The following is a 25,335-nucleotide window of genomic DNA, read 5'->3' as shown; positions in this document are numbered from 1 at the left end:
ACCACCCTGCCGTGGGCAAGCTGCCTCTTCTGCAGAGGCTCTCTGTGTCTGTGTGTCTGTGCCGGTGGGGGTCTGTCTAGGTCGGTGTCTTGGATCCTCTCAGTGGCTCTGTCTCTCCGCTCCCTCGCACAGGAGCTCTCCTGCGTCCCCACGGGGGGGACGAGCGTGGGCGGGGTCTCAGTCTCGGTGGGGGGCGTGGGGGTAACGGTGCCCCGCCCCCCGCCCCGACGCGAACCGAGGGAGGGCGGCGGGGTTCCGCCGATGCCCTCTGGTCGCCAGGGTGGCTCGGGGTGGTTTGGGGCCCCTCGGGGCCGGCCCGGAGCAGCGGCGGCCAGGCCCCGGGCTGGGAGGCTCCTCGGGCCGGAGGGGGCTCAGAGGAGCGCGGGCCGGGGGGCCCTGACGCCGCGACGCCTCCCGCCGCACGGCCCGGAGCAGCCCGATCTCCTGCGACCTCGGGAGCGAGCCGAGCGGGCGCGAGCCTGGAGACTCCCGGGATGGGGCGGGAGAGCGCCTAGACTGGCGCCCCGCCCCCCGCCCGCGGGGTGCCAGAGGCCTCTCAGGCCCTGGGCGGGCGGCAGGGCAGCGCACCGCAGGGTTTGGCTGGCCAGGCGGCGGCGGCGGCGGCGGCGGCGGCGGCAGGTGGAGCGCGGCGGGCCGGCGGCAGCGGGCGGGGCGGGGGGGGGGCGGGGCGCCGGCGGCTTGTGAGCCTCACAGGGCTCTGGGGGCGCGCGTCACAGAGCTCTGGGGGCGCGCGTCACAGGGCTCTGGGCGCGCGCCTGACAGGGGCCTGGGGGCCCGCGTCACAGGGGCCGGGGCGGCCCGGCGCGCCTTCTTAGGGGCGCCCGGCGGCGGCCCCGACGTCTACGGCCATACCACCCTGAACGCGCCCGATCTCGTCTGATCTCGGAAGCTAAGCAGGGTCGGGCCTGGTTAGTACTTGGATGGGAGACCGCCTGGGAATACCGGGTGCTGTAGGCTTTTTGCCTCCCGCCGTCTCCCTCTCCTTTTGCCACCGCCCCCAGCGCGGCTCCCTCGGCACACCGGCCGCCCCTCCGGCCTCCGCGCCCGCCCCCACCCCCACCGCTGCCCAGCTGCTGCCCGTGTGCGCGACAGCCGCCCAGGCGCGGGCAGGCTGTCGAAGCCCAGCCCTTCAACCTCGCGGCCCCCCCCACCGGGACCCCGGGCCCACTGGGGCCCGGCGTGACCCCGACTTCGCGCTCGTGGGCTCCCTGTGTCCTCGGCCTCTTCCCAGCCGCTAGGGGCCCGACAGACCCGAGCAGTTCACTCGGCCGCCCCAACCAGTTGGTAGCGTCATCGCGGTCGCGTCGGAGAGAATGGATTCCGTTCCCCCGTAGGGGGAGGGGGGGGCCAACGGATCAGAAAGCTACAAGCAGCAAATACTTCTTCCGGAGCTGAGGCACCACAGGAACCTGGTGAAGGTTTTCAGAAGACCGTCTGCAAAAGGACAGGGGAAAATGGGTTAGGGGAGCATTTCAGGCAGTTCATCCAAAACGCCACGGCTTCTGGATTTTCTGATGTTTGTGGTGTGTCTCAATCAAGTTAGTGCGTTGTTCTCACTTGTGATCTCACTCAAAATAAACGTTCGTTTCCGCCCCTGTGTCTCGACGTGTCACTTTTCATTTATTTATCTTTGTTTGTTTGTTTTTCTCAAAGAAGTCCCCTTCCCCAGTTTGATAACTTTCCGGCCCCACGTGACCGGCATCCTTTTTCTTTTTCTTCCTGGCCCTGCCTTTACTTGAAATATTGACGTTTGGCTCCTGGTGGATATCTCGCAGTCACTTTGGTTTCTAAAACATCGAAGGAAAATACCGTGAATCTGGCTGGCTGAGATGTTCCGTGTCCCCTCGCTCAGGCGCCTCGCTCTCTTCCCCCTGGTCCTGGCCCTGTCTGTCAGAGGTAGTGGAAGAGTCCCCTGAGACAACATTGCCCGAGCGGCACCGGACTCCTGAGACCGAGGCTGCGCGTCCTAGGGCCCCAGGAGTGATTGCCTGCCCCAGGGCCACTGCCTCCTTGCCTGAGGCCCAGCTCAAGCACGACCACCCTGCCGTGGGCAAGCTGCCTCTTCTGCAGAGGCTCTCTGTGTCTGTGTGTCTGTGCCGGTGGGGGTCTGTCTAGGTCGGTGTCTTGGATCCTCTCAGTGGCTCTGTCTCTCCGCTCCCTCGCGCAGGAGCTCTCCTGCGTCCCCACGGGGGGGACGAGCGTGGGCGGGGTCTCAGTCTCGGTGGGGGGCGTGGGGGTAACGGTGCCCCGCCCCCCGCCCCGACGCGAACCGAGGGAGGGCGGCGGGGTTCCGCCGATGCCCTCTGGTCGCCAGGGTGGCTCGGGGTGGTTTGGGGCCCCTCGGGGCCGGCCCGGAGCAGCGGCGGCCAGGCCCCGGGCTGGGAGGCTCCTCGGGCCGGAGGGGGCTCAGAGGAGCGCGGGCCGGGGGGCCCTGACGCCGCGACGCCTCCCGCCGCACGGCCCGGAGCAGCCCGATCTCCTGCGACCTCGGGAGCGAGCCGAGCGGGCGCGAGCCTGGAGACTCCCGGGATGGGGCGGGGAGAGCGCCTAGACTGGCGCCCCGCCCCCCGCCCGCGGGGTGCCAGAGGCCTCTCAGGCCCTGGGCGGGCGGCAGGGCAGCGCACCGCAGGGTTTGGCTGGCCAGGCGGCGGCGGCGGCGGCGGCGGCGGCGGCGGCAGGTGGAGCGCGGCGGGCCGGCGGCAGCGGGCGGGGCGGGGGGGGCGGGGCGCCGGCGGCTTGTGAGCCTCACAGGGCTCTGGGGGCGCGCGTCACAGAGCTCTGGGGGCGCGCGTCACAGGGCTCTGGGCGCGCGCCTGACAGGGGCCTGGGGGCCCGCGTCACAGGGGCCGGGGCGGCCCGGCGCGCCTTCTTAGGGGCGCCCGGCGGCGGCCCCGACGTCTACGGCCATACCACCCTGAACGCGCCCGATCTCGTCTGATCTCGGAAGCTAAGCTAAGCAGGGTCGGGCCTGGTTAGTACTTGGATGGGAGACCGCCTGGGAATACCGGGTGCTGTAGGCTTTTTGCCTCCCGCCGTCTCCCTCTCCTTTTGCCACCGCCCCCAGCGCGGCTCCCTCGGCACACCGGCCGCCCCTCCGGCCTCCGCGCCCGCCCCCACCCCCACCGCTGCCCAGCTGCTGCCCGTGTGCGCGACAGCCGCCCAGGCGCGGGCAGGCTGTCGAAGCCCAGCCCTTCAACCTCGCGGCCCCCCCCACCGGGACCCCGGGCCCACTGGGGCCCGGCGTGACCCCGACTCCGCGCTCGTGGGCTCCCTGTGTCCTCGGCCTCTTCCCAGCCGCTAGGGGCCCGACAGACCCGAGCAGTTCACTCGGCCGCCCCAACCAGTTGGTAGCGTCATCGCGGTCGCGTCGGAGAGAATGGATTCCGTTCCCCCGTAGGGGGAGGGGGGGGCCAACGGATCAGAAAGCTACAAGCAGCAAATACTTCTTCCGGAGCTGAGGCACCACAGGAACCTGGTGAAGGTTTTCAGAAGACCGTCTGCAAAAGGACAGGGGAAAATGGGTTAGGGGAGCATTTCAGGCAGTTCATCCAAAACGCCACGGCTTCTGGATTTTCTGATGTTTGTGGTGTGTCTCAATCAAGTTAGTGCGTTGTTCTCACTTGTGATCTCACTCAAAATAAACGTTCGTTTCCGCCCCTGTGTCTCGACGTGTCACTTTTCATTTATTTATCTTTGTTTGTTTGTTTTTCTCAAAGAAGTCCCCTTCCCCAGTTTGATAACTTTCCGGCCCCACGTGACCGGCATCCTTTTTCTTTTTCTTCCTGGCCCTGCCTTTACTTGAAATATTGACGTTTGGCTCCTGGTGGATATCTCGCAGTCACTTTGGTTTCTAAAACATCGAAGGAAAATACCGTGAATCTGGCTGGCTGAGATGTTCCGTGTCCCCTCGCTCAGGCGCCTCGCTCTCTTCCCCCTGGTCCTGGCCCTGTCTGTCAGAGGTAGTGGAAGAGTCCCCTGAGACAACATTGCCCGAGCGGCACCGGACTCCTGAGACCGAGGCTGCGCGTCCTAGGGCCCCAGGAGTGATTGCCTGCCCCAGGGCCACTGCCTCCTTGCCTGAGGCCCAGCTCAAGCACGACCACCCTGCCGTGGGCAAGCTGCCTCTTCTGCAGAGGCTCTCTGTGTCTGTGTGTCTGTGCCGGTGGGGGTCTGTCTAGGTCGGTGTCTTGGATCCTCTCAGTGGCTCTGTCTCTCCGCTCCCTCGCACAGGAGCTCTCCTGCGTCCCCACGGGGGGGACGAGCGTGGGCGGGGTCTCAGTCTCGGTGGGGGGCGTGGGGGTAACGGTGCCCCGCCCCCCGCCCCGACGCGAACCGAGGGAGGGCGGCGGGGTTCCGCCGATGCCCTCTGGTCGCCAGGGTGGCTCGGGGTGGTTTGGGGCCCCTCGGGGCCGGCCCGGAGCAGCGGCGGCCAGGCCCCGGGCTGGGAGGCTCCTCGGGCCGGAGGGGGCTCAGAGGAGCGCGGGCCGGGGGGCCCTGACGCCGCGACGCCTCCCGCCGCACGGCCCGGAGCAGCCCGATCTCCTGCGACCTCGGGAGCGAGCCGAGCGGGCGCGAGCCTGGAGACTCCCGGGATGGGGCGGGAGAGCGCCTAGACTGGCGCCCCGCCCCCCGCCCGCGGGGTGCCAGAGGCCTCTCAGGCCCTGGGCGGGCGGCAGGGCAGCGCACCGCAGGGTTTGGCTGGCCAGGCGGCGGCGGCGGCGGCGGCGGCGGCGGCGGCGGCGGCGGCAGGTGGAGCGCGGCGGGCCGGCGGCAGCGGGCGGGGCGGGGGGGGGCGGGGCGCCGGCGGCTTGTGAGCCTCACAGGGCTCTGGGGGCGCGCGTCACAGAGCTCTGGGGGCGCGCGTCACAGGGCTCTGGGCGCGCGCCTGACAGGGGCCTGGGGGCCCGCGTCACAGGGGCCGGGGCGGCCCGGCGCGCCTTCTTAGGGGCGCCCGGCGGCGGCCCCGACGTCTACGGCCATACCACCCTGAACGCGCCCGATCTCGTCTGATCTCGGAAGCTAAGCAGGGTCGGGCCTGGTTAGTACTTGGATGGGAGACCGCCTGGGAATACCGGGTGCTGTAGGCTTTTTGCCTCCCGCCGTCTCCCTCTCCTTTTGCCACCGCCCCCAGCGCGGCTCCCTCGGCACACCGGCCGCCCCTCCGGCCTCCGCGCCCGCCCCCACCCCCACCGCTGCCCAGCTGCTGCCCGTGTGCGCGACAGCCGCCCAGGCGCGGGCAGGCTGTCGAAGCCCAGCCCTTCAACCTCGCGGCCCCCCCCACCGGGACCCCGGGCCCACTGGGGCCCGGCGTGACCCCGACTCCGCGCTCGTGGGCTCCCTGTGTCCTCGGCCTCTTCCCAGCCGCTAGGGGCCCGACAGACCCGAGCAGTTCACTCGGCCGCCCCAACCAGTTGGTAGCGTCATCGCGGTCGCGTCGGAGAGAATGGATTCCGTTCCCCCGTAGGGGGAGGGGGGGGCCAACGGATCAGAAAGCTACAAGCAGCAAATACTTCTTCCGGAGCTGAGGCACCACAGGAACCTGGTGAAGGTTTTCAGAAGACCGTCTGCAAAAGGACAGGGGAAAATGGGTTAGGGGAGCATTTCAGGCAGTTCATCCAAAACGCCACGGCTTCTGGATTTTCTGATGTTTGTGGTGTGTCTCAATCAAGTTAGTGCGTTGTTCTCACTTGTGATCTCACTCAAAATAAACGTTCGTTTCCGCCCCTGTGTCTCGACGTGTCACTTTTCATTTATTTATCTTTGTTTGTTTGTTTTTCTCAAAGAAGTCCCCTTCCCCAGTTTGATAACTTTCCGGCCCCACGTGACCGGCATCCTTTTTCTTTTTCTTCCTGGCCCTGCCTTTACTTGAAATATTGACGTTTGGCTCCTGGTGGATATCTCGCAGTCACTTTGGTTTCTAAAACATCGAAGGAAAATACCGTGAATCTGGCTGGCTGAGATGTTCCGTGTCCCCTCGCTCAGGCGCCTCGCTCTCTTCCCCCTGGTCCTGGCCCTGTCTGTCAGAGGTAGTGGAAGAGTCCCCTGAGACAACATTGCCCGAGCGGCACCGGACTCCTGAGACCGAGGCTGCGCGTCCTAGGGCCCCAGGAGTGATTGCCTGCCCCAGGGCCACTGCCTCCTTGCCTGAGGCCCAGCTCAAGCACGACCACCCTGCCGTGGGCAAGCTGCCTCTTCTGCAGAGGCTCTCTGTGTCTGTGTGTCTGTGCCGGTGGGGGTCTGTCTAGGTCGGTGTCTTGGATCCTCTCAGTGGCTCTGTCTCTCCGCTCCCTCGCGCAGGAGCTCTCCTGCGTCCCCACGGGGGGGACGAGCGTGGGCGGGGTCTCAGTCTCGGTGGGGGGCGTGGGGGTAACGGTGCCCCGCCCCCCGCCCCGACGCGAACCGAGGGAGGGCGGCGGGGTTCCGCCGATGCCCTCTGGTCGCCAGGGTGGCTCGGGGTGGTTTGGGGCCCCTCGGGGCCGGCCCGGAGCAGCGGCGGCCAGGCCCCGGGCTGGGAGGCTCCTCGGGCCGGAGGGGGCTCAGAGGAGCGCGGGCCGGGGGGCCCTGACGCCGCGACGCCTCCCGCCGCACGGCCCGGAGCAGCCCGATCTCCTGCGACCTCGGGAGCGAGCCGAGCGGGGCGCGAGCCTGGAGACTCCCGGGATGGGGCGGGAGAGCGCCTAGACTGGCGCCCCGCCCCCCGCCCGCGGGGTGCCAGAGGCCTCTCAGGCCCTGGGCGGGCGGCAGGGCAGCGCACCGCAGGGTTTGGCTGGCCAGGCGGCGGCGGCGGCGGCGGCGGCGGCGGCGGCGGCGGCGGCGGCGGCGGCGGCGGCGGCGGCGGCGGCAGGTGGAGCGCGGCGGGCCGGCGGCAGCGGGCGGGGCGGGGGGGGGGGGGGGGCGGGGCGCCGGCGGCTTGTGAGCCTCACAGGGCTCTGGGGGCGCGCGTCACAGAGCTCTGGGGGCGCGCGTCACAGGGCTCTGGGCGCGCGCCTGACAGGGGCCTGGGGGCCCGCGTCACAGGGGCCGGGGCGGCCCGGCGCGCCTTCTTAGGGGCGCCCGGCGGCGGCCCCCACGTCTACGGCCATACCACCCTGAACACGCCCGATCTCGTCTGATCTCGGAAGCTAAGCAGGGTCGGGCCTGGTTAGTACTTGGATGGGAGACCGCCTGGGAATACCGGGTGCTGTAGGCTTTTTGCCTCCCGCCGTCTCCCTCTCCTTTTGCCACCGCCCCCAGCGCGGCTCCCTCGGCACACCGGCCGCCCCTCCGGCCTCCGCGCCCGCCCCCACCCCCACCGCTGCCCAGCTGCTGCCCGTGTGCGCGACAGCCGCCCAGGCGCGGGCAGGCTGTCGAAGCCCAGCCCTTCAACCTCGCGGCCCCCCCCACCGGGACCCCGGGCCCACTGGGGCCCGGCGTGACCCCGACTCCGCGCTCGTGGGCTCCCTGTGTCCTCGGCCTCTTCCCAGCCGCTAGGGGCCCGACAGACCCGAGCAGTTCACTCGGCCGCCGCAACCAGTTGGTAGCGTCATCGCGGTCGCGTCGGAGAGAATGGATTCCGTTCCCCCGTAGGGGGAGGGGGGGGCCAACGGATCAGAAAGCTACAAGCAGCAAATACTTCTTCCGGAGCTGAGGCACCACAGGAACCTGGTGAAGGTTTTCAGAAGACCGTCTGCAAAAGGACAGGGGAAAATGGGTTAGGGGAGCATTTCAGGCAGTTCATCCAAAACGCCACGGCTTCTGGATTTTCTGATGTTTGTGGTGTGTCTCAATCAAGTTAGTGCGTTGTTCTCACTTGTGATCTCACTCAAAATAAACGTTCGTTTCCGCCCCTGTGTCTCGACGTGTCACTTTTCATTTATTTATCTTTGTTTGTTTGTTTTTCTCAAAGAAGTCCCCTTCCCCAGTTTGATAACTTTCCGGCCCCACGTGACCGGCATCCTTTTTCTTTTTCTTCCTGGCCCTGCCTTTACTTGAAATATTGACGTTTGGCTCCTGGTGGATATCTCGCAGTCACTTTGGTTTCTAAAACATCGAAGGAAAATACCGTGAATCTGGCTGGCTGAGATGTTCCGTGTCCCCTCGCTCAGGCGCCTCGCTCTCTTCCCCCTGGTCCTGGCCCTGTCTGTCAGAGGTAGTGGAAGAGTCCCCTGAGACAACATTGCCCGAGCGGCACCGGACTCCTGAGACCGAGGCTGCGCGTCCTAGGGCCCCAGGAGTGATTGCCTGCCCCAGGGCCACTGCCTCCTTGCCTGAGGCCCAGCTCAAGCACGACCACCCTGCCGTGGGCAAGCTGCCTCTTCTGCAGAGGCTCTCTGTGTCTGTGTGTCTGTGCCGGTGGGGGTCTGTCTAGGTCGGTGTCTTGGATCCTCTCAGTGGCTCTGTCTCTCCGCTCCCTCGCGCAGGAGCTCTCCTGCGTCCCCACGGGGGGGACGAGCGTGGGCGGGGTCTCAGTCTCGGTGGGGGGCGTGGGGGTAACGGTGCCCCGCCCCCCGCCCCGACGCGAACCGAGGGAGGGCGGCGGGGTTCCGCCGATGCCCTCTGGTCGCCAGGGTGGCTCGGGGTGGTTTGGGGCCCCTCGGGGCCGGCCCGGAGCAGCGGCGGCCAGGCCCCGGGCTGGGAGGCTCCTCGGGCCGGAGGGGGCTCAGAGGAGCGCGGGCCGGGGGGCCCTGACGCCGCGACGCCTCCCGCCGCAGGGCCCGGAGCAGCCCGATCTCCTGCGACCTCGGGAGCGAGCCGAGCGGGCGCGAGCCTGGAGACTCCCGGGATGGGGCGGGAGAGCGCCTAGACTGGCGCCCCGCCCCCCGCCCGCGGGGTGCCAGAGGCCTCTCAGGCCCTGGGCGGGCGGCAGGGCAGCGCACCGCAGGGTTTGGCTGGCCAGGCGGCGGCGGCGGCGGCGGCGGCGGCGGCGGCGGCGGCGGCGGCAGGTGGAGCGCGGCGGGCCGGCGGCAGCGGGCGGGGCGGGGGGGGGGGGGGCGGGGCGCCGGCGGCTTGTGAGCCTCACAGGGCTCTGGGGGCGCGCGTCACAGAGCTCTGGGGGCGCGCGTCACAGGGCTCTGGGCGCGCGCCTGACAGGGGCCTGGGGGCCCGCGTCACAGGGGCCGGGGCGGCCCGGCGCGCCTTCTTAGGGGCGCCCGGCGGCGGCCCCCACGTCTACGGCCATACCACCCTGAACGCGCCCGATCTCGTCTGATCTCGGAAGCTAAGCAGGGTCGGGCCTGGTTAGTACTTGGATGGGAGACCGCCTGGGAATACCGGGTGCTGTAGGCTTTTTGCCTCCCGCCGTCTCCCTCTCCTTTTGCCACCGCCCCCAGCGCGGCTCCCTCGGCACACCGGCCGCCCCTCCGGCCTCCGCGCCCGCCCCCACCCCCACCGCTGCCCAGCTGCTGCCCGTGTGCGCGACAGCCGCCCAGGCGCGGGCAGGCTGTCGAAGCCCAGCCCTTCAACCTCGCGGCCCCCCCCCACCGGGACCCCGGGCCCACTGGGGCCCGGCGTGACCCCGACTCCGCGCTCGTGGGCTCCCTGTGTCCTCGGCCTCTTCCCAGCCGCTAGGGGCCCGACAGACCCGAGCAGTTCACTCGGCCGCCCCAACCAGTTGGTAGCGTCATCGCGGTCGCGTCGGAGAGAATGGATTCCGTTCCCCCGTAGGGGGAGGGGGGGGCCAACGGATCAGAAAGCTACAAGCAGCAAATACTTCTTCCGGAGCTGAGGCACCACAGGAACCTGGTGAAGGTTTTCAGAAGACCGTCTGCAAAAGGACAGGGGAAAATGGGTTAGGGGAGCATTTCAGGCAGTTCATCCAAAACGCCACGGCTTCTGGATTTTCTGATGTTTGTGGTGTGTCTCAATCAAGTTAGTGCGTTGTTCTCACTTGTGATCTCACTCAAAATAAACGTTCGTTTCCGCCCCTGTGTCTCGACGTGTCACTTTTCATTTATTTATCTTTGTTTGTTTGTTTTTCTCAAAGAAGTCCCCTTCCCCAGTTTGATAACTTTCCGGCCCCACGTGACCGGCATCCTTTTTCTTTTTCTTCCTGGCCCTGCCTTTACTTGAAATATTGACGTTTGGCTCCTGGTGGATATCTCGCAGTCACTTTGGTTTCTAAAACATCGAAGGAAAATACCGTGAATCTGGCTGGCTGAGATGTTCCGTGTCCCCTCGCTCAGGCGCCTCGCTCTCTTCCCCCTGGTCCTGGCCCTGTCTGTCAGAGGTAGTGGAAGAGTCCCCTGAGACAACATTGCCCGAGCGGCACCGGACTCCTGAGACCGAGGCTGCGCGTCCTAGGGCCCCAGGAGTGATTGCCTGCCCCAGGGCCACTGCCTCCTTGCCTGAGGCCCAGCTCAAGCACGACCACCCTGCCGTGGGCAAGCTGCCTCTTCTGCAGAGGCTCTCTGTGTCTGTGTGTCTGTGCCGGTGGGGGTCTGTCTAGGTCGGTGTCTTGGATCCTCTCAGTGGCTCTGTCTCTCCGCTCCCTCGCGCAGGAGCTCTCCTGCGTCCCCACGGGGGGGACGAGCGTGGGCGGGGTCTCAGTCTCGGTGGGGGGCGTGGGGGTAACGGTGCCCCGCCCCCCGCCCCGACGCGAACCGAGGGAGGGCGGCGGGGTTCCGCCGATGCCCTCTGGTCGCCAGGGTGGCTCGGGGTGGTTTGGGGCCCCTCGGGGCCGGCCCGGAGCAGCGGCGGCCAGGCCCCGGGCTGGGAGGCTCCTCGGGCCGGAGGGGGCTCAGAGGAGCGCGGGCCGGGGGGCCCTGACGCCGCGACGCCTCCCGCCGCACGGCCCGGAGCAGCCCGATCTCCTGCGACCTCGGGAGCGAGCCGAGCGGGCGCGAGCCTGGAGACTCCCGGGATGGGGCGGGGAGAGCGCCTAGACTGGCGCCCCGCCCCCCGCCCGCGGGGTGCCAGAGGCCTCTCAGGCCCTGGGCGGGCGGCAGGGCAGCGCACCGCAGGGTTTGGCTGGCCAGGCGGCGGCGGCGGCGGCGGCGGCGGCAGGTGGAGCGCGGCGGGCCGGCGGCAGCGGGCGGGGCGGGGGGGGGCGGGGCGCCGGCGGCTTGTGAGCCTCACAGGGCTCTGGGGGCGCGCGTCACAGAGCTCTGGGGGCGCGCGTCACAGGGCTCTGGGCGCGCGCCTGACAGGGGCCTGGGGGCCCGCGTCACAGGGGCCGGGGCGGCCCGGCGCGCCTTCTTAGGGGCGCCCGGCGGCGGCCCCGACGTCTACGGCCATACCACCCTGAACGCGCCCGATCTCGTCTGATCTCGGAAGCTAAGCAGGGTCGGGCCTGGTTAGTACTTGGATGGGAGACCGCCTGGGAATACCGGGTGCTGTAGGCTTTTTGCCTCCCGCCGTCTCCCTCTCCTTTTGCCACCGCCCCCAGCGCGGCTCCCTCGGCACACCGGCCGCCCCTCCGGCCTCCGCGCCCGCCCCCACCCCCACCGCTGCCCAGCTGCTGCCCGTGTGCGCGACAGCCGCCCAGGCGCGGGCAGGCTGTCGAAGCCCAGCCCTTCAACCTCGCGGCCCCCCCCACCGGGACCCCGGGCCCACTGGGGCCCGGCGTGACCCCGACTCCGCGCTCGTGGGCTCCCTGTGTCCTCGGCCTCTTCCCAGCCGCTAGGGGCCCGACAGACCCGAGCAGTTCACTCGGCCGCCCCAACCAGTTGGTAGCGTCATCGCGGTCGCGTCGGAGAGAATGGATTCCGTTCCCCCGTAGGGGGAGGGGGGGGCCAACGGATCAGAAAGCTACAAGCAGCAAATACTTCTTCCGGAGCTGAGGCACCACAGGAACCTGGTGAAGGTTTTCAGAAGACCGTCTGCAAAAGGACAGGGGAAAATGGGTTAGGGGAGCATTTCAGGCAGTTCATCCAAAACGCCACGGCTTCTGGATTTTCTGATGTTTGTGGTGTGTCTCAATCAAGTTAGTGCGTTGTTCTCACTTGTGATCTCACTCAAAATAAACGTTCGTTTCCACCCCTGTGTCTCGACGTGTCACTTTTCATTTATTTATCTTTGTTTGTTTGTTTTTCTCAAAGAAGTCCCCTTCCCCAGTTTGATAACTTTCCGGCCCCACGTGACCGGCATCCTTTTTCTTTTTCTTCCTGGCCCTGCCTTTACTTGAAATATTGACGTTTGGCTCCTGGTGGATATCTCGCAGTCACTTTGGTTTCTAAAACATCGAAGGAAAATACCGTGAATCTGGCTGGCTGAGATGTTCCGTGTCCCCTCGCTCAGGCGCCTCGCTCTCTTCCCCCTGGTCCTGGCCCTGTCTGTCAGAGGTAGTGGAAGAGTCCCCTGAGACAACATTGCCCGAGCGGCACCGGACTCCTGAGACCGAGGCTGCGCGTCCTAGGGCCCCAGGAGTGATTGCCTGCCCCAGGGCCACTGCCTCCTTGCCTGAGGCCCAGCTCAAGCACGACCACCCTGCCGTGGGCAAGCTGCCTCTTCTGCAGAGGCTCTCTGTGTCTGTGTGTCTGTGCCGGTGGGGGTCTGTCTAGGTCGGTGTCTTGGATCCTCTCAGTGGCTCTGTCTCTCCGCTCCCTCGCACAGGAGCTCTCCTGCGTCCCCACGGGGGGGGACGAGCGTGGGCGGGGTCTCAGTCTCGGTGGGGGGCGTGGGGGTAACGGTGCCCCGCCCCCCGCCCCGACGCGAACCGAGGGAGGGCGGCGGGGGTTCCGCCGATGCCCTCTGGTCGCCAGGGTGGCTCGGGGTGGTTTGGGGCCCCTCGGGGCCGGCCCGGAGCAGCGGCGGCCAGGCCCCGGGCTGGGAGGCTCCTCGGGCCGGAGGGGGCTCAGAGGAGCGCGGGCCGGGGGGCCCTGACGCCGCGACGCCTCCCGCCGCAGGGCCCGGAGCAGCCCGATCTCCTGCGACCTCGGGAGCGAGCCGAGCGGGCGCGAGCCTGGAGACTCCCGGGATGGGGCGGGAGAGCGCCTAGACTGGCGCCCCGCCCCCCGCCCGCGGGGTGCCAGAGGCCTCTCAGGCCCTGGGCGGGCGGCAGGGCAGCGCACCGCAGGGTTTGGCTGGCCAGGCGGCGGCGGCGGCGGCGGCGGCGGCGGCGGCGGCGGCGGCAGGTGGAGCGCGGCGGGCCGGCGGCAGCGGGCGGGGCGGGGGGGGGCGGGGCGCCGGCGGCTTGTGAGCCTCACAGGGCTCTGGGGGCGCGCGTCACAGAGCTCTGGGGGCGCGCGTCACAGGGCTCTGGGCGCGCGCCTGACAGGGGCCTGGGGGCCCGCGTCACAGGGGCCGGGGCGGCCCGGCGCGCCTTCTTAGGGGCGCCCGGCGGCGGCCCCGACGTCTACGGCCATACCACCCTGAACGCGCCCGATCTCGTCTGATCTCGGAAGCTAAGCAGGGTCGGGCCTGGTTAGTACTTGGATGGGAGACCGCCTGGGAATACCGGGTGCTGTAGGCTTTTTGCCTCCCGCCGTCTCCCTCTCCTTTTGCCACCGCCCCCAGCGCGGCTCCCTCGGCACACCGGCCGCCCCTCCGGCCTCCGCGCCCGCCCCCACCCCCACCGCTGCCCAGCTGCTGCCCGTGTGCGCGACAGCCGCCCAGGCGCGGGCAGGCTGTCGAAGCCCAGCCCTTCAACCTCGCGGCCCCCCCCACCGGGACCCCGGGCCCACTGGGGCCCGGCGTGACCCCGACTCCGCGCTCGTGGGCTCCCTGTGTCCTCGGCCTCTTCCCAGCCGCTAGGGGCCCGACAGACCCGAGCAGTTCACTCGGCCGCCCCAACCAGTTGGTAGCGTCATCGCGGTCGCGTCGGAGAGAATGGATTCCGTTCCCCCGTAGGGGGAGGGGGGGGCCAACGGATCAGAAAGCTACAAGCAGCAAATACTTCTTCCGGAGCTGAGGCACCACAGGAACCTGGTGAAGGTTTTCAGAAGACCGTCTGCAAAAGGACAGGGGAAAATGGGTTAGGGGAGCATTTCAGGCAGTTCATCCAAAACGCCACGGCTTCTGGATTTTCTGATGTTTGTGGTGTGTCTCAATCAAGTTAGTGCGTTGTTCTCACTTGTGATCTCACTCAAAATAAACGTTCGTTTCCGCCCCTGTGTCTCGACGTGTCACTTTTCATTTATTTATCTTTGTTTGTTTGTTTTTCTCAAAGAAGTCCCCTTCCCCAGTTTGATAACTTTCCGGCCCCACGTGACCGGCATCCTTTTTCTTTTTCTTCCTGGCCCTGCCTTTACTTGAAATATTGACGTTTGGCTCCTGGTGGATATCTCGCAGTCACTTTGGTTTCTAAAACATCGAAGGAAAATACCGTGAATCTGGCTGGCTGAGATGTTCCGTGTCCCCTCGCTCAGGCGCCTCGCTCTCTTCCCCCTGGTCCTGGCCCTGTCTGTCAGAGGTAGTGGAAGAGTCCCCTGAGACAACATTGCCCGAGCGGCACCGGACTCCTGAGACCGAGGCTGCGCGTCCTAGGGCCCCAGGAGTGATTGCCTGCCCCAGGGCCACTGCCTCCTTGCCTGAGGCCCAGCTCAAGCACGACCACCCTGCCGTGGGCAAGCTGCCTCTTCTGCAGAGGCTCTCTGTGTCTGTGTGTCTGTGCCGGTGGGGGTCTGTCTAGGTCGGTGTCTTGGATCCTCTCAGTGGCTCTGTCTCTCCGCTCCCTCGCGCAGGAGCTCTCCTGCGTCCCCACGGGGGGGACGAGCGTGGGCGGGGTCTCAGTCTCGGTGGGGGGCGTGGGGGTAACGGTGCCCCGCCCCCCGCCCCGACGCGAACCGAGGGAGGGCGGCGGGGTTCCGCCGATGCCCTCTGGTCGCCAGGGTGGCTCGGGGTGGTTTGGGGCCCCTCGGGGCCGGCCCGGAGCAGCGGCGGCCAGGCCCCGGGCTGGGAGGCTCCTCGGGCCGGAGGGGGCTCAGAGGAGCGCGGGCCGGGGGGCCCTGACGCCGCGACGCCTCCCGCCGCACGGCCCGGAGCAGCCCGATCTCCTGCGACCTCGGGAGCGAGCCGAGCGGGCGCGAGCCTGGAGACTCCCGGGATGGGGCGGGAGAGCGCCTAGACTGGCGCCCCGCCCCCCGCCCGCGGGGTGCCAGAGGCCTCTCAGGCCCTGGGCGGGCGGCAGGGCAGCGCACCGCAGGGTTTGGCTGGCCAGGCGGCGGCGGCGGCGGCGGCGGCGGCGGCGGCGGCGGCGGCGGCGGCGGCGGCAGGTGGAGCGCGGCGGGCCGGCGGCAGCGGGCGGGGCGGGGGGGGGGGGGGGGGCGGGGCGCCGGCGGCTTGTGAGCCTCACAGGGCTCTGGGGGCGCGCGTCACAGAGCTCTGGGGGCGCGCGTCACAGGGCTCTGGGCGCGCGCCTGACAGGGGCCTGGGGGCCCGCGTCACAGGGGCCGGGGCGGCCCGGCGCGCCTTCTTAGGGGCGCCCGGCGGCGGCCCCGACGTCTACGGCCATACCACCCTGAACGCGCCCGATCTCGTCTGATCTCGGAAGCTAAGCAGGGTCGGGCCTGGTTAGTACTTGGATGGGAGACCGCCTGGGAATACCGGGTGCTGTAGGCTTTTTGCCTCCCGCCGTCTCCCTCTCCTTTTGCCACCGCCCCCAGCGCGGCTCCCTCGGCACACCGGCCGCCCCTCCGGCCTCCGCGCCCGCCCCCCACCCCCACCGCTGCCCAGCTGCTGCCCGTGTGCGCGACAGCCGCCCAGGCGCGGGCAGGCTGTCGAAGCCCAGCCCTTCAACCTCGCGGCCCCCCCCACCGGGACCCCGGGCCCACTGGGGCCCGGCGTGACCCCGACTCCGCGCTCGTGGGCTCCCTGTGTCCTCGGCCTCTTCCCAGCCGCTAGGGGCCCGACAGACCCGAGCAGTTCACTCGGCCCGCCGCAACCAGTTGGTAGCGTCATCGCGGTCGCGTCGGAGAGAATGGATTCCGTTCCCCCCGTAGGGGGAGGGGGGGGCCCAACGGATCAGAAAGCTACAAGCAGCAAATACTTCTTCCGGAGCTGAGGCACCACAGGAACCTGGTGAAGGTTTTCAGAAGACCGTCTGCAAAAGGACAGGGGAAAATGGGTTAGGGGAGCATTTCAGGCAGTTCATCCAAAACGCCACGGCTTCTGGATTTTCTGATGTTTGTGGTGTGTCTCAATCAAGTTAGTGCGTTGTTCTCACTTGTGATCTCACTCAAAATAAACGTTCGTTTCCGCCCCTGTGTCTCGACGTGTCACTTTTCATTTATTTATCTTTGTTTGTTTGTTTTTCTCAAAAGAAGTCCCCTTCCCCAGTTTGATAACTTTCCGGCCCCACGTGACCGGCATCCTTTTTCTTTTTCTTCCTGGCCCTGCCCTTTACTTGAAATATTGACGTTTGGCTCCTGGTGGATATCTCGCAGTCACTTTGGTTTCTAAAACATCGAAGGAAAATACCGTGAATCTGGCTGGCTGAGATGTTCCGTGTCCCCTCGCTCAGGCGCCTCGCTCTCTTCCCCCTGGTCCTGGCCCTGTCTGTCAGAGGTAGTGGAAGAGTCCCCTGAGGACAACATTGCCCGAGCGGCACCGGACTCCTGAGACCGAGGCTGCGCGTCCTAGGGCCCCAGGAGTGATTGCCTGCCCCAGGGCCACTGCCTCCTTGCCTGAGGCCCAGCTCAAGCACGACCACCCTGCCGTGGGCAAGCTGCCTCTTCTGCAGAGGCTCTGTGTCTGTGTGTCTGTGCCGGTGGGGGGTCTGTCTAGGTCGGTGTCTTGGATCCTCTCAGTGGCTCTGTCTCTCCGCTCCCTCCGCGCAGGAGCTCTCCTGCGTCCCCACGGGGGGGACGAGCGTGGGCGGGGTCTCAGTCTCGGTGGGGGGCGTGGGGGTAACGGTGCCCCGCCCCCCGCCCCGACGCGAACCGAGGGAGGGCGGCGGGGTTCCGCCGATGCCCTCTGGTCGCCAGGGTGGCTCGGGGTGGTTTGGGGCCCCTCGGGGCCGGCCCGGAGCAGCGGCGGCCAGGCCCCGGGCTGGGAGGCTCCTCGGGCCGGAGGGGGCTCAGAGGAGCGCGGGCCGGGGGGGCCCTGACGCCGCGAACGGCCTCCCGCCGCACGGCCCGGAGCAGCCCGATCTCCTGCGACCTCGGGAGCGAGCCGAGCGGAGGCGCGAGCCTGGAGACTCCCGGGATGGGGCGGGAGAGCGCCTAGACTGGCGCCCCGCCCCCCGCCCGCGGGGTGCCAGAGGCCTCTCAGGCCCTGGGCGGGCGGCAGGGCAGCGCACCGCAGGGTTTGGGCTGGCCAGGCGGCGGCGGCGGCGGCGGCGGCGGCGGCGGCGGCGGCGGCGGCGGCGGCGGCAGGTGGAGCGCGGCGGGCCGGCGGCAGCGGGCGGGGCGGGGGGGGGGCGGGGTGCCGGCGGCTTGTGAGCCTCACAGGGCTCTGGGGGCGCGCGTCACAGAGCTCTGGGGGCGCGCGTCACAGGGCTCTGGGCGCGCGCCTGACAGGGGCCTGGGGGCCCGCGTCACAGTGGCCGGGGCGGCCCGGCGCGCCTTCTTAGGGGCGCCCGGCGGCGGCCCCGACGTCTACGGCCATACCACCCTGACGCGCCCGATCTCGTCTGATCTCGGAAGCTAAGCAGGGTCGGGCCTGGTTAGTACTTGGATGGGAGACCGCCTGGGAATACCGGGTGCTGTAGGCTTTTTGCCTCCCGCCGTCTCCCTCTCCTTTTGCCACCGCCCCCAGCGCGGCTCCCTCGGCACACCGGCCGCCCCTCCGGCCTCCGCGCCCGCCCCCACCCCCCACCGCTGCCCAGCTGCTGCCCGTGTGCGCGACAGCCGCCCAGGCGCGGGCAGGCTGTCGAAGCCCAGCCCTTCAACCTCGCGGCCCCCCCCACCGGGACCCCCGGCCCACTGGGGCCCGGCGTGACCCCGACTCCGCGCTCGTGGGGCTCCCTGTGTCCTCGGCCTCTTCCCAGCCGCTAGGGGCCCGACAGACCGAGCAGTTCACTCGGCCGCCCCAAACCAGTTGGTAGCGTCATCGCGGTCGCGTCGGAGAGAATGGATTCCGTTCCCCCGTAGGGGGAGGGGGGGCCAACGGATCAGAAAGCTACAAGCAGCAAATACTTCTTCCGGAGCTGAGGCACCACAGGAACCTGGTGAAGGTTTTCAGAAGACCGTCTGCAAAAGGACAGGGGAAAATGGGTTAGGGGAGCATTTCAGGCAGTTCATCCAAACGCCACGGCTTCTGGATTTTCTGATGTTTGTGGTGTGTCTCAATCAAGTTAGTGCGTTGTTCTCACTTGTGATCTCACTCAAAATAAACGTTCGTTTCCGCCCCTGTGTCTCGACGTGTCACTTTTCATTTATTTATCTTTGTTTGTTTGTTTTTCTCAAAGAAGTCCCCTTCCCCAGTTTGATAACTTTCCGGCCCCACGTGACGGCATCCTTTTTCTTTTCTTCCTGGCCCTGCCTTTACTTGAAATATTGACGTTTGGCTCCTGGTGGATATCTCGCAGTCACTTTGGTTTCTAAAACATCGAAGGAAAATACCGTGAATCTGGCTGGCTGAGATGTTTCCGTGTCCCCTCGCTCAGGCGCCTCGCTCTCTTCCCCCTGGTCCTGGCCCTGTCTGTCAGAGGTAGTGGAAGAGTCCCCTGAGACAACATTGCCCGAGCGGCACCGGACTCCTGAGACCGAGGCTGCGCGTCCTAGGGCCCCAGGAGTGATTGCCTGCCCCAGGGCCACTGCCTCCTTGCCTGAGGCCCAGCTCAAGCACGACCCACCCTGCCGTGGGCAAGCTGCCTCTTCTGCAGAGGCTCTCTGTGTCTGTGTGTCTGTGCCGGTGGGGGGTCTGTCTAGGTCGGTGTCTTGGATCCTCTCAGTGGCTCTGTCTCTCCGCTCCCTCGCGCAGGAGCTCTCCTGCGTCCCCACGGGGGGGACGAGCGTGGGCGGGGTCTCAGTCTCGGTGGGGGCGTGGGGGTAACGGTGCCCCGCCCCCCGCCCCGACGCGAACCGAGGGAGGGCGGCGGGGTTCCGCCGATGCCCTCTGGTCGCCAGGGTGGCTCGGGGTGGTTTGGGGCCCCTCGGGGCCGGCCCGGAGCAGCGGCGGCCAGGCCCCGGGCTGGGAGGCTCCTCGGGCCGGAGGGGGCTCAGAGGAGCGCGGGCCGGGGGGCCCTGACGCCGCGACGCCTCCCGCCGCACGGCCCGGAGCAGCCCGATCTCCTGCGACCTCGGGAGCGAGCCGAGCGGGCGCGAGCCTGGAGACTCCCGGGATGGGGCGGGAGAGCGCCTAGACTGGCGCCCCGCCCCCCGCCCGCGGGGTGCCAGAGGCCTCTCAGGCCCTGGGCGGGCGGCAGGGCAGCGCACCGCAGGGTTTGGCTGGCCAGGCGGCGGCGGCGGCGGCGGCGGCGGCAGGTGGAGCGCGGCGGGCCGGCGGCAGCGGGCGGGGCGGGGGGGGGCGGGGGGCGCCGGCGGCTTGTGAGCCTCACAGGGCTCTGGGGGCGCGCGTCACAGAGCTCTGGGGGCGCGCGTCACAGGGCTCTGGGCGCGCGCCTGACAGGGGCCTGGGGGCCCGCGTCACAGGGGCCGGGGCGGCCCGGCGCGCCTTCTTAGGGGCGCCCGGCGGCGGCCCCGACGTCTACGGCCATACCACCCTGAACGCGCCCGATCTCGTCTGATCTCGGAAGCTAAGCAGGGTCGGGCCTGGTTAGTACTTGGATGGGAGACCGCCTGGGAATACCGGGTGCTGTAGGCTTTTTGCCTCCCGCCGTCTCCCTCTCCTTTTGCCACCGCCCCCAGCGCGGCTCCCTCGGCACACCGGCCGCCCCTCCGGCCTCCGCGCCCGCCCCCACCCCCACCGCTGCCCAGCTGCTGCCCGTGTGCGCGACAGCCGCCCAGGCGCGGGCAGGCTGTCGAAGCCCAGCCCTTCAACCTCGCGGCCCCCCCCACCGGGACCCCGGGCCCACTGGGGCCCGGCGTGACCCCGACTCCGCGCTCGTGGGCTCCCTGTGTCCTCGGCCTCTTCCCAGCCGCTAGGGGCCCGACAGACCCGAGCAGTTCACTCGGCCGCCCCAACCAGTTGGTAGCGTCATCGCGGTCGCGTCGGAGAGAATGGATTCCGTTCCCCCGTAGGGGGAGGGGGGGGCCAACGGATCAGAAAGCTACAAGCAGCAAATACTTCTTCCGGAGCTGAGGCACCACAGGAACCTGGTGAAGGTTTTCAGAAGACCGTCTGCAAAAGGACAGGGGAAAATGGGTTAGGGGAGCATTTCAGGCAGTTCATCCAAAACGCCACGGCTTCTGGATTTTCTGATGTTTGTGGTGTGTCTCAATCAAGTTAGTGCGTTGTTCTCACTTGTGATCTCACTCAAAATAAACGTTCGTTTCCGCCCCTGTGTCTCGACGTGTCACTTTTCATTTATTTATCTTTGTTTGTTTGTTTTTCTCAAAGAAGTCCCCTTCCCCAGTTTGATAACTTTCCGGCCCCACGTGACCGGCATCCTTTTTCTTTTTCTTCCTGGCCCTGCCTTTACTTGAAATATTGACGTTTGGCTCCTGGTGGATATCTCGCAGTCACTTTGGTTTCTAAAACATCGAAGGAAAATACCGTGAATCTGGCTGGCTGAGATGTTCCGTGTCCCCTCGCTCAGGCGCCTCGCTCTCTTCCCCCTGGTCCTGGCCCTGTCTGTCAGAGGTAGTGGAAGAGTCCCCTGAGACAACATTGCCCGAGCGGCACCGGACTCCTGAGACCGAGGCTGCGCGTCCTAGGGCCCCAGGAGTGATTGCCTGCCCCAGGGCCACTGCCTCCTTGCCTGAGGCCCAGCTCAAGCACGACCACCCTGCCGTGGGCAAGCTGCCTCTTCTGCAGAGGCTCTCTGTGTCTGTGTGTCTGTGCCGGTGGGGGTCTGTCTAGGTCGGTGTCTTGGATCCTCTCAGTGGCTCTGTCTCTCCGCTCCCTCGCACAGGAGCTCTCCTGCGTCCCCACGGGGGGGACGAGCGTGGGCGGGGTCTCAGTCTCGGTGGGGGGCGTGGGGGTAACGGTGCCCCGCCCCCCGCCCCGACGCGAACCGAGGGAGGGCGGCGGGGTTCCGCCGATGCCCTCTGGTCGCCAGGGTGGCTCGGGGTGGTTTGGGGCCCCTCGGGGCCGGCCCGGAGCAGCGGCGGCCAGGCCCCGGGCTGGGAGGCTCCTCGGGCCGGAGGGGGCTCAGAGGAGCGCGGGCCGGGGGGCCCTGACGCCGCGACGCCTCCCGCCGCAGGGCCCGGAGCAGCCCGATCTCCTGCGACCTCGGGAGCGAGCCGAGCGGGGCGCGAGCCTGGAGACTCCCGGGATGGGGCGGGAGAGCGCCTAGACTGGCGCCCCGCCCCCCGCCCGCGGGGTGCCAGAGGCCTCTCAGGCCCTGGGCGGGCGGCAGGGCAGCGCACCGCAGGGTTTGGCTGGCCAGGCGGCGGCGGCGGCGGCGGCGGCGGCGGCGGCGGCGGCGGCAGGTGGAGCGCGGCGGGCCGGCGGCAGCGGGCGGGGCGGGGGGGGGGCGGGGCGCCGGCGGCTTGTGAGCCTCACAGGGCTCTGGGGGCGCGCGTCACAGAGCTCTGGGGGCGCGCGTCACAGGGCTCTGGGCGCGCGCCTGACAGGGGCCTGGGGGCCCGCGTCACAGGGGCCGGGGCGGCCCGGCGCGCCTTCTGAGGGGCGCCCGGCGGCGGCCCCGACGTCTACGGCCATACCACCCTGAACGCGCCCGATCTCGTCTGATCTCGGAAGCTAAGCAGGGTCGGGCCTGGTTAGTACTTGGATGGGAGACCGCCTGGGAATACCGGGTGCTGTAGGCTTTTTGCCTCCCGCCGTCTCCCTCTCCTTTTGCCACCGCCCCCAGCGCGGCTCCCTCGGCACACCGGCCGCCCCTCCGGCCTCCGCGCCCGCCCCCACCCCCACCGCTGCCCAGCTGCTGCCCGTGTGCGCGACAGCCGCCCAGGCGCGGGCAGGCTGTCGAAGCCCAGCCCTTCAACCTCGCGGCCCCCCCCACCGGGACCCCGGGCCCACTGGGGCCCGGCGTGACCCCGACTCCGCGCTCGTGGGCTCCCTGTGTCCTCGGCCTCTTCCCAGCCGCTAGGGGCCCGACAGACCCGAGCAGTTCACTCGGCCGCCCCAACCAGTTGGTAGCGTCATCGCGGTCGCGTCGGAGAGAATGGATTCCGTTCCCCCGTAGGGGGAGGGGGGGGCCAACGGATCAGAAAGCTACAAGCAGCAAATACTTCTTCCGGAGCTGAGGCACCACAGGAACCTGGTGAAGGTTTTCAGAAGACCGTCTGCAAAAGGACAGGGGAAAATGGGTTAGGGGAGCATTTCAGGCAGTTCATCCAAAACGCCACGGCTTCTGGATTTTCTGATGTTTGTGGTGTGTCTCAATCAAGTTAGTGCGTTGTTCTCACTTGTGATCTCACTCAAAATAAACGTTCGTTTCCGCCCCTGTGTCTCGACGTGTCACTTTTCATTTATTTATCTTTGTTTGTTTGTTTTTCTCAAAGAAGTCCCCTTCCCCCAGTTTGATAACTTTCCGGCCCCACGTGACCGGCATCCTTTTTCTTTTTCTTCCTGGCCCTGCCTTTACTTGAAATATTGACGTTTGGCTCCTGGTGGATATCTCGCAGTCACTTTGGTTTCTAAAACATCGAAGGAAAATTACCGTGAATCTGGCTGGCTGAGATGTTCCGTGTCCCCTCGCTCAGGCGCCTCGCTCTCTTCCCCCTGGTCCTGGCCCTGTCTGTCAGAGGTAGTGGAAGAGTCCCCTGAGACAACATTGCCCGAGCGGCACCGGACTCCTGAGACCGAGGCTGCGCGTCCTAGGGCCCCAGGAGTGATTGCCTGCCCCAGGGCCACTGCCTCCTTGCCTGAGGCCCAGCTCAAGCACGACCACCCTGCCGTGGGCAAGCTGCCTCTTCTGCAGAGGCTCTCTGTGTCTGTGTGTCTGTGCCGGTGGGGGTCTGTCTAGGTCGGTGTCTTGGATCCTCTCAGTGGCTCTGTCTCTCCGCTCCCTCGCGCAGGAGCTCTCCTGCGTCCCCACGGGGGGGACGAGCGTGGGCGGGGTCTCAGTCTCGGTGGGGGGCGTGGGGGTAACGGTGCCCCGCCCCCCGCCCCGACGCGAACCGAGGGAGGGCGGCGGGGTTCCGCCGATGCCCTCTGGTCGCCAGGGTGGCTCGGGGTGGTTTGGGGCCCCTCGGGGCCGGCCCGGAGCAGCGGCGGCCAGGCCCCGGGCTGGGAGGCTCCTCGGGCCGGAGGGGGCTCAGAGGAGCGCGGGCCGGGGGGCCCTGACGCCGCGACGCCTCCCGCCGCACGGCCCGGAGCAGCCCGATCTCCTGCGACCTCGGGAGCGAGCCGAGCGGGCGCGAGCCTGGAGACTCCCGGGATGGGGCGGGAGAGCGCCTAGACTGGCGCCCCGCCCCCCGCCCGCGGGGTGCCAGAGGCCTCTCAGGCCCTGGGCGGGCGGCAGGGCAGCGCACCGCAGGGTTTGGCTGGCCAGGCGGCGGCGGCGGCGGCGGCGGCGGCGGCGGCGGCGGCGGCGGCGGCAGGTGGAGCGCGGCGGGCCGGCGGCAGCGGGCGGGGCGGGGGGGGGGGGGGGGCGGGGCGCCGGCGGCTTGTGAGCCTCACAGGGCTCTGGGGGCGCGCGTCACAGAGCTCTGGGGGCGCGCGTCACAGGGCTCTGGGCGCGCGCCTGACAGGGGCCTGGGGGCCCGCGTCACAGGGGCCGGGGCGGCCCGGCGCGCCTTCTTAGGGGCGCCCGGCGGCGGCCCCGACGTCTACGGCCATACCACCCTGAACGCGCCCGATCTCGTCTGATCTCGGAAGCTAAGCAGGGTCTGGCCTGGTTAGTACTTGGATGGGAGACCGCCTGGGAATACCGGGTGCTGTAGGCTTTTTGCCTCCCGCCGTCTCCCTCTCCTTTTGCCACCGCCCCCAGCGCGGCTCCCTCGGCACACCGGCCGCCCCTCCGGCCTCCGCGCCCGCCCCCACCCCCACCGCTGCCCAGCTGCTGCCCGTGTGCGCGACAGCCGCCCAGGCGCGGGCAGGCTGTCGAAGCCCAGCCCTTCAACCTCGCGGCCCCCCCCACCGGGACCCCGGGCCCACTGGGGCCCGGCGTGACCCCGACTCCGCGCTCGTGGGCTCCCTGTGTCCTCGGCCTCTTCCCAGCCGCTAGGGGCCCGACAGACCCGAGCAGTTCACTCGGCCGCCGCAACCAGTTGGTAGCGTCATCGCGGTCGCGTCGGAGAGAATGGATTCCGTTCCCCCGTAGGGGGAGGGGGGGGCCAACGGATCAGAAAGCTACAAGCAGCAAATACTTCTTCCGGAGCTGAGGCACCACAGGAACCTGGTGAAGGTTTTCAGAAGACCGTCTGCAAAAGGACAGGGGAAAATGGGTTAGGGGAGCATTTCAGGCAGTTCATCCAAAACGCCACGGCTTCTGGATTTTCTGATGTTTGTGGTGTGTCTCAATCAAGTTAGTGCGTTGTTCTCACTTGTGATCTCACTCAAAATAAACGTTCGTTTCCGCCCCTGTGTCTCGACGTGTCACTTTTCATTTATTTATCTTTGTTTGTTTGTTTTTCTCAAAGAAGTCCCCTTCCCCAGTTTGATAACTTTCCGGCCCCACGTGACCGGCATCCTTTTTCTTTTTCTTCCTGGCCCTGCCTTTACTTGAAATATTGACGTTTGGCTCCTGGTGGATATCTCGCAGTCACTTTGGTTTCTAAAACATCGAAGGAAAATACCGTGAATCTGGCTGGCTGAGATGTTCCGTGTCCCCTCGCTCAGGCGCCTCGCTCTCTTCCCCCTGGTCCTGGCCCTGTCTGTCAGAGGTAGTGGAAGAGTCCCCTGAGACAACATTGCCCGAGCGGCACCGGACTCCTGAGACCGAGGCTGCGCGTCCTAGGGCCCCAGGAGTGATTGCCTGCCCCAGGGCCACTGCCTCCTTGCCTGAGGCCCAGCTCAAGCACGACCACCCTGCCGTGGGCAAGCTGCCTCTTCTGCAGAGGCTCTCTGTGTCTGTGTGTCTGTGCCGGTGGGGGTCTGTCTAGGTCGGTGTCTTGGATCCTCTCAGTGGCTCTGTCTCTCCGCTCCCTCGCGCAGGAGCTCTCCTGCGTCCCCACGGGGGGGACGAGCGTGGGCGGGGTCTCAGTCTCGGTGGGGGGCGTGGGGGTAACGGTGCCCCGCCCCCCGCCCCGACGCGAACCGAGGGAGGGCGGCGGGGTTCCGCCGATGCCCTCTGGTCGCCAGGGTGGCTCGGGGTGGTTTGGGGCCCCTCGGGGCCGGCCCGGAGCAGCGGCGGCCAGGCCCCGGGCTGGGAGGCTCCTCGGGCCGGAGGGGGCTCAGAGGAGCGCGGGCCGGGGGGCCCTGACGCCGCGACGCCTCCCGCCGCACGGCCCGGAGCAGCCCGATCTCCTGCGACCTCGGGAGCGAGCC

The 25,335-nt window shown here is 68.3% G+C and overlaps 12 non-coding genes across 12 annotated transcripts; all 12 read left to right on the top strand.

Annotated features, from left to right (window-relative positions):
• Positions 1 to 859: 859 nt before the first annotated feature.
• LOC131407794 (5S ribosomal RNA) lies at positions 860 to 978 on the top strand. The gene has a single exon (XR_009220657.1). It is a non-coding gene; the product is annotated as a 5S ribosomal RNA (ribosomal RNA).
• Positions 979 to 2,917: 1,939 nt separating this feature from the next.
• LOC131407727 (5S ribosomal RNA) lies at positions 2,918 to 3,041 on the top strand. The gene has a single exon (XR_009220600.1). It is a non-coding gene; the product is annotated as a 5S ribosomal RNA (ribosomal RNA).
• Positions 3,042 to 4,989: 1,948 nt separating this feature from the next.
• Positions 4,990 to 5,108, top strand: LOC131407793 (5S ribosomal RNA). Its single transcript, XR_009220656.1, has one exon. It is a non-coding gene; the product is annotated as a 5S ribosomal RNA (ribosomal RNA).
• Positions 5,109 to 7,091: 1,983 nt separating this feature from the next.
• On the top strand, positions 7,092 to 7,210 carry LOC131407701 (5S ribosomal RNA). The gene has a single exon (XR_009220574.1). It is a non-coding gene; the product is annotated as a 5S ribosomal RNA (ribosomal RNA).
• A 1,956-nt stretch (positions 7,211 to 9,166) lies between these two features.
• Positions 9,167 to 9,285, top strand: LOC131407791 (5S ribosomal RNA). Its single transcript, XR_009220655.1, has one exon. It is a non-coding gene; the product is annotated as a 5S ribosomal RNA (ribosomal RNA).
• A 1,935-nt stretch (positions 9,286 to 11,220) lies between these two features.
• Positions 11,221 to 11,339, top strand: LOC131407790 (5S ribosomal RNA). Its single transcript, XR_009220654.1, has one exon. It is a non-coding gene; the product is annotated as a 5S ribosomal RNA (ribosomal RNA).
• Positions 11,340 to 13,289: 1,950 nt separating this feature from the next.
• On the top strand, positions 13,290 to 13,408 carry LOC131407789 (5S ribosomal RNA). Its single transcript, XR_009220653.1, has one exon. It is a non-coding gene; the product is annotated as a 5S ribosomal RNA (ribosomal RNA).
• A 1,968-nt stretch (positions 13,409 to 15,376) lies between these two features.
• On the top strand, positions 15,377 to 15,495 carry LOC131407788 (5S ribosomal RNA). Its single transcript, XR_009220652.1, has one exon. It is a non-coding gene; the product is annotated as a 5S ribosomal RNA (ribosomal RNA).
• A 1,974-nt stretch (positions 15,496 to 17,469) lies between these two features.
• Positions 17,470 to 17,587, top strand: LOC131407722 (5S ribosomal RNA). Its single transcript, XR_009220595.1, has one exon. It is a non-coding gene; the product is annotated as a 5S ribosomal RNA (ribosomal RNA).
• Positions 17,588 to 19,522: 1,935 nt separating this feature from the next.
• On the top strand, positions 19,523 to 19,641 carry LOC131407786 (5S ribosomal RNA). The gene has a single exon (XR_009220650.1). It is a non-coding gene; the product is annotated as a 5S ribosomal RNA (ribosomal RNA).
• Positions 19,642 to 21,591: 1,950 nt separating this feature from the next.
• Positions 21,592 to 21,710, top strand: LOC131407785 (5S ribosomal RNA). Its single transcript, XR_009220649.1, has one exon. It is a non-coding gene; the product is annotated as a 5S ribosomal RNA (ribosomal RNA).
• Positions 21,711 to 23,673: 1,963 nt separating this feature from the next.
• Positions 23,674 to 23,792, top strand: LOC131407716 (5S ribosomal RNA). Its single transcript, XR_009220588.1, has one exon. It is a non-coding gene; the product is annotated as a 5S ribosomal RNA (ribosomal RNA).
• The last annotated feature ends 1,543 nt before the right edge of the window (positions 23,793 to 25,335 follow it).

This window comes from Diceros bicornis, chromosome 6 (assembly GCF_020826845.1).
Source record: "Diceros bicornis minor isolate mBicDic1 chromosome 6, mDicBic1.mat.cur, whole genome shotgun sequence".
Taxonomy (NCBI): Eukaryota; Metazoa; Chordata; class Mammalia; order Perissodactyla; family Rhinocerotidae; genus Diceros; species Diceros bicornis.
Note: the sequence above shows the minus strand (reverse complement) of the source record. Positions and strands in the feature narration are given on the sequence as shown.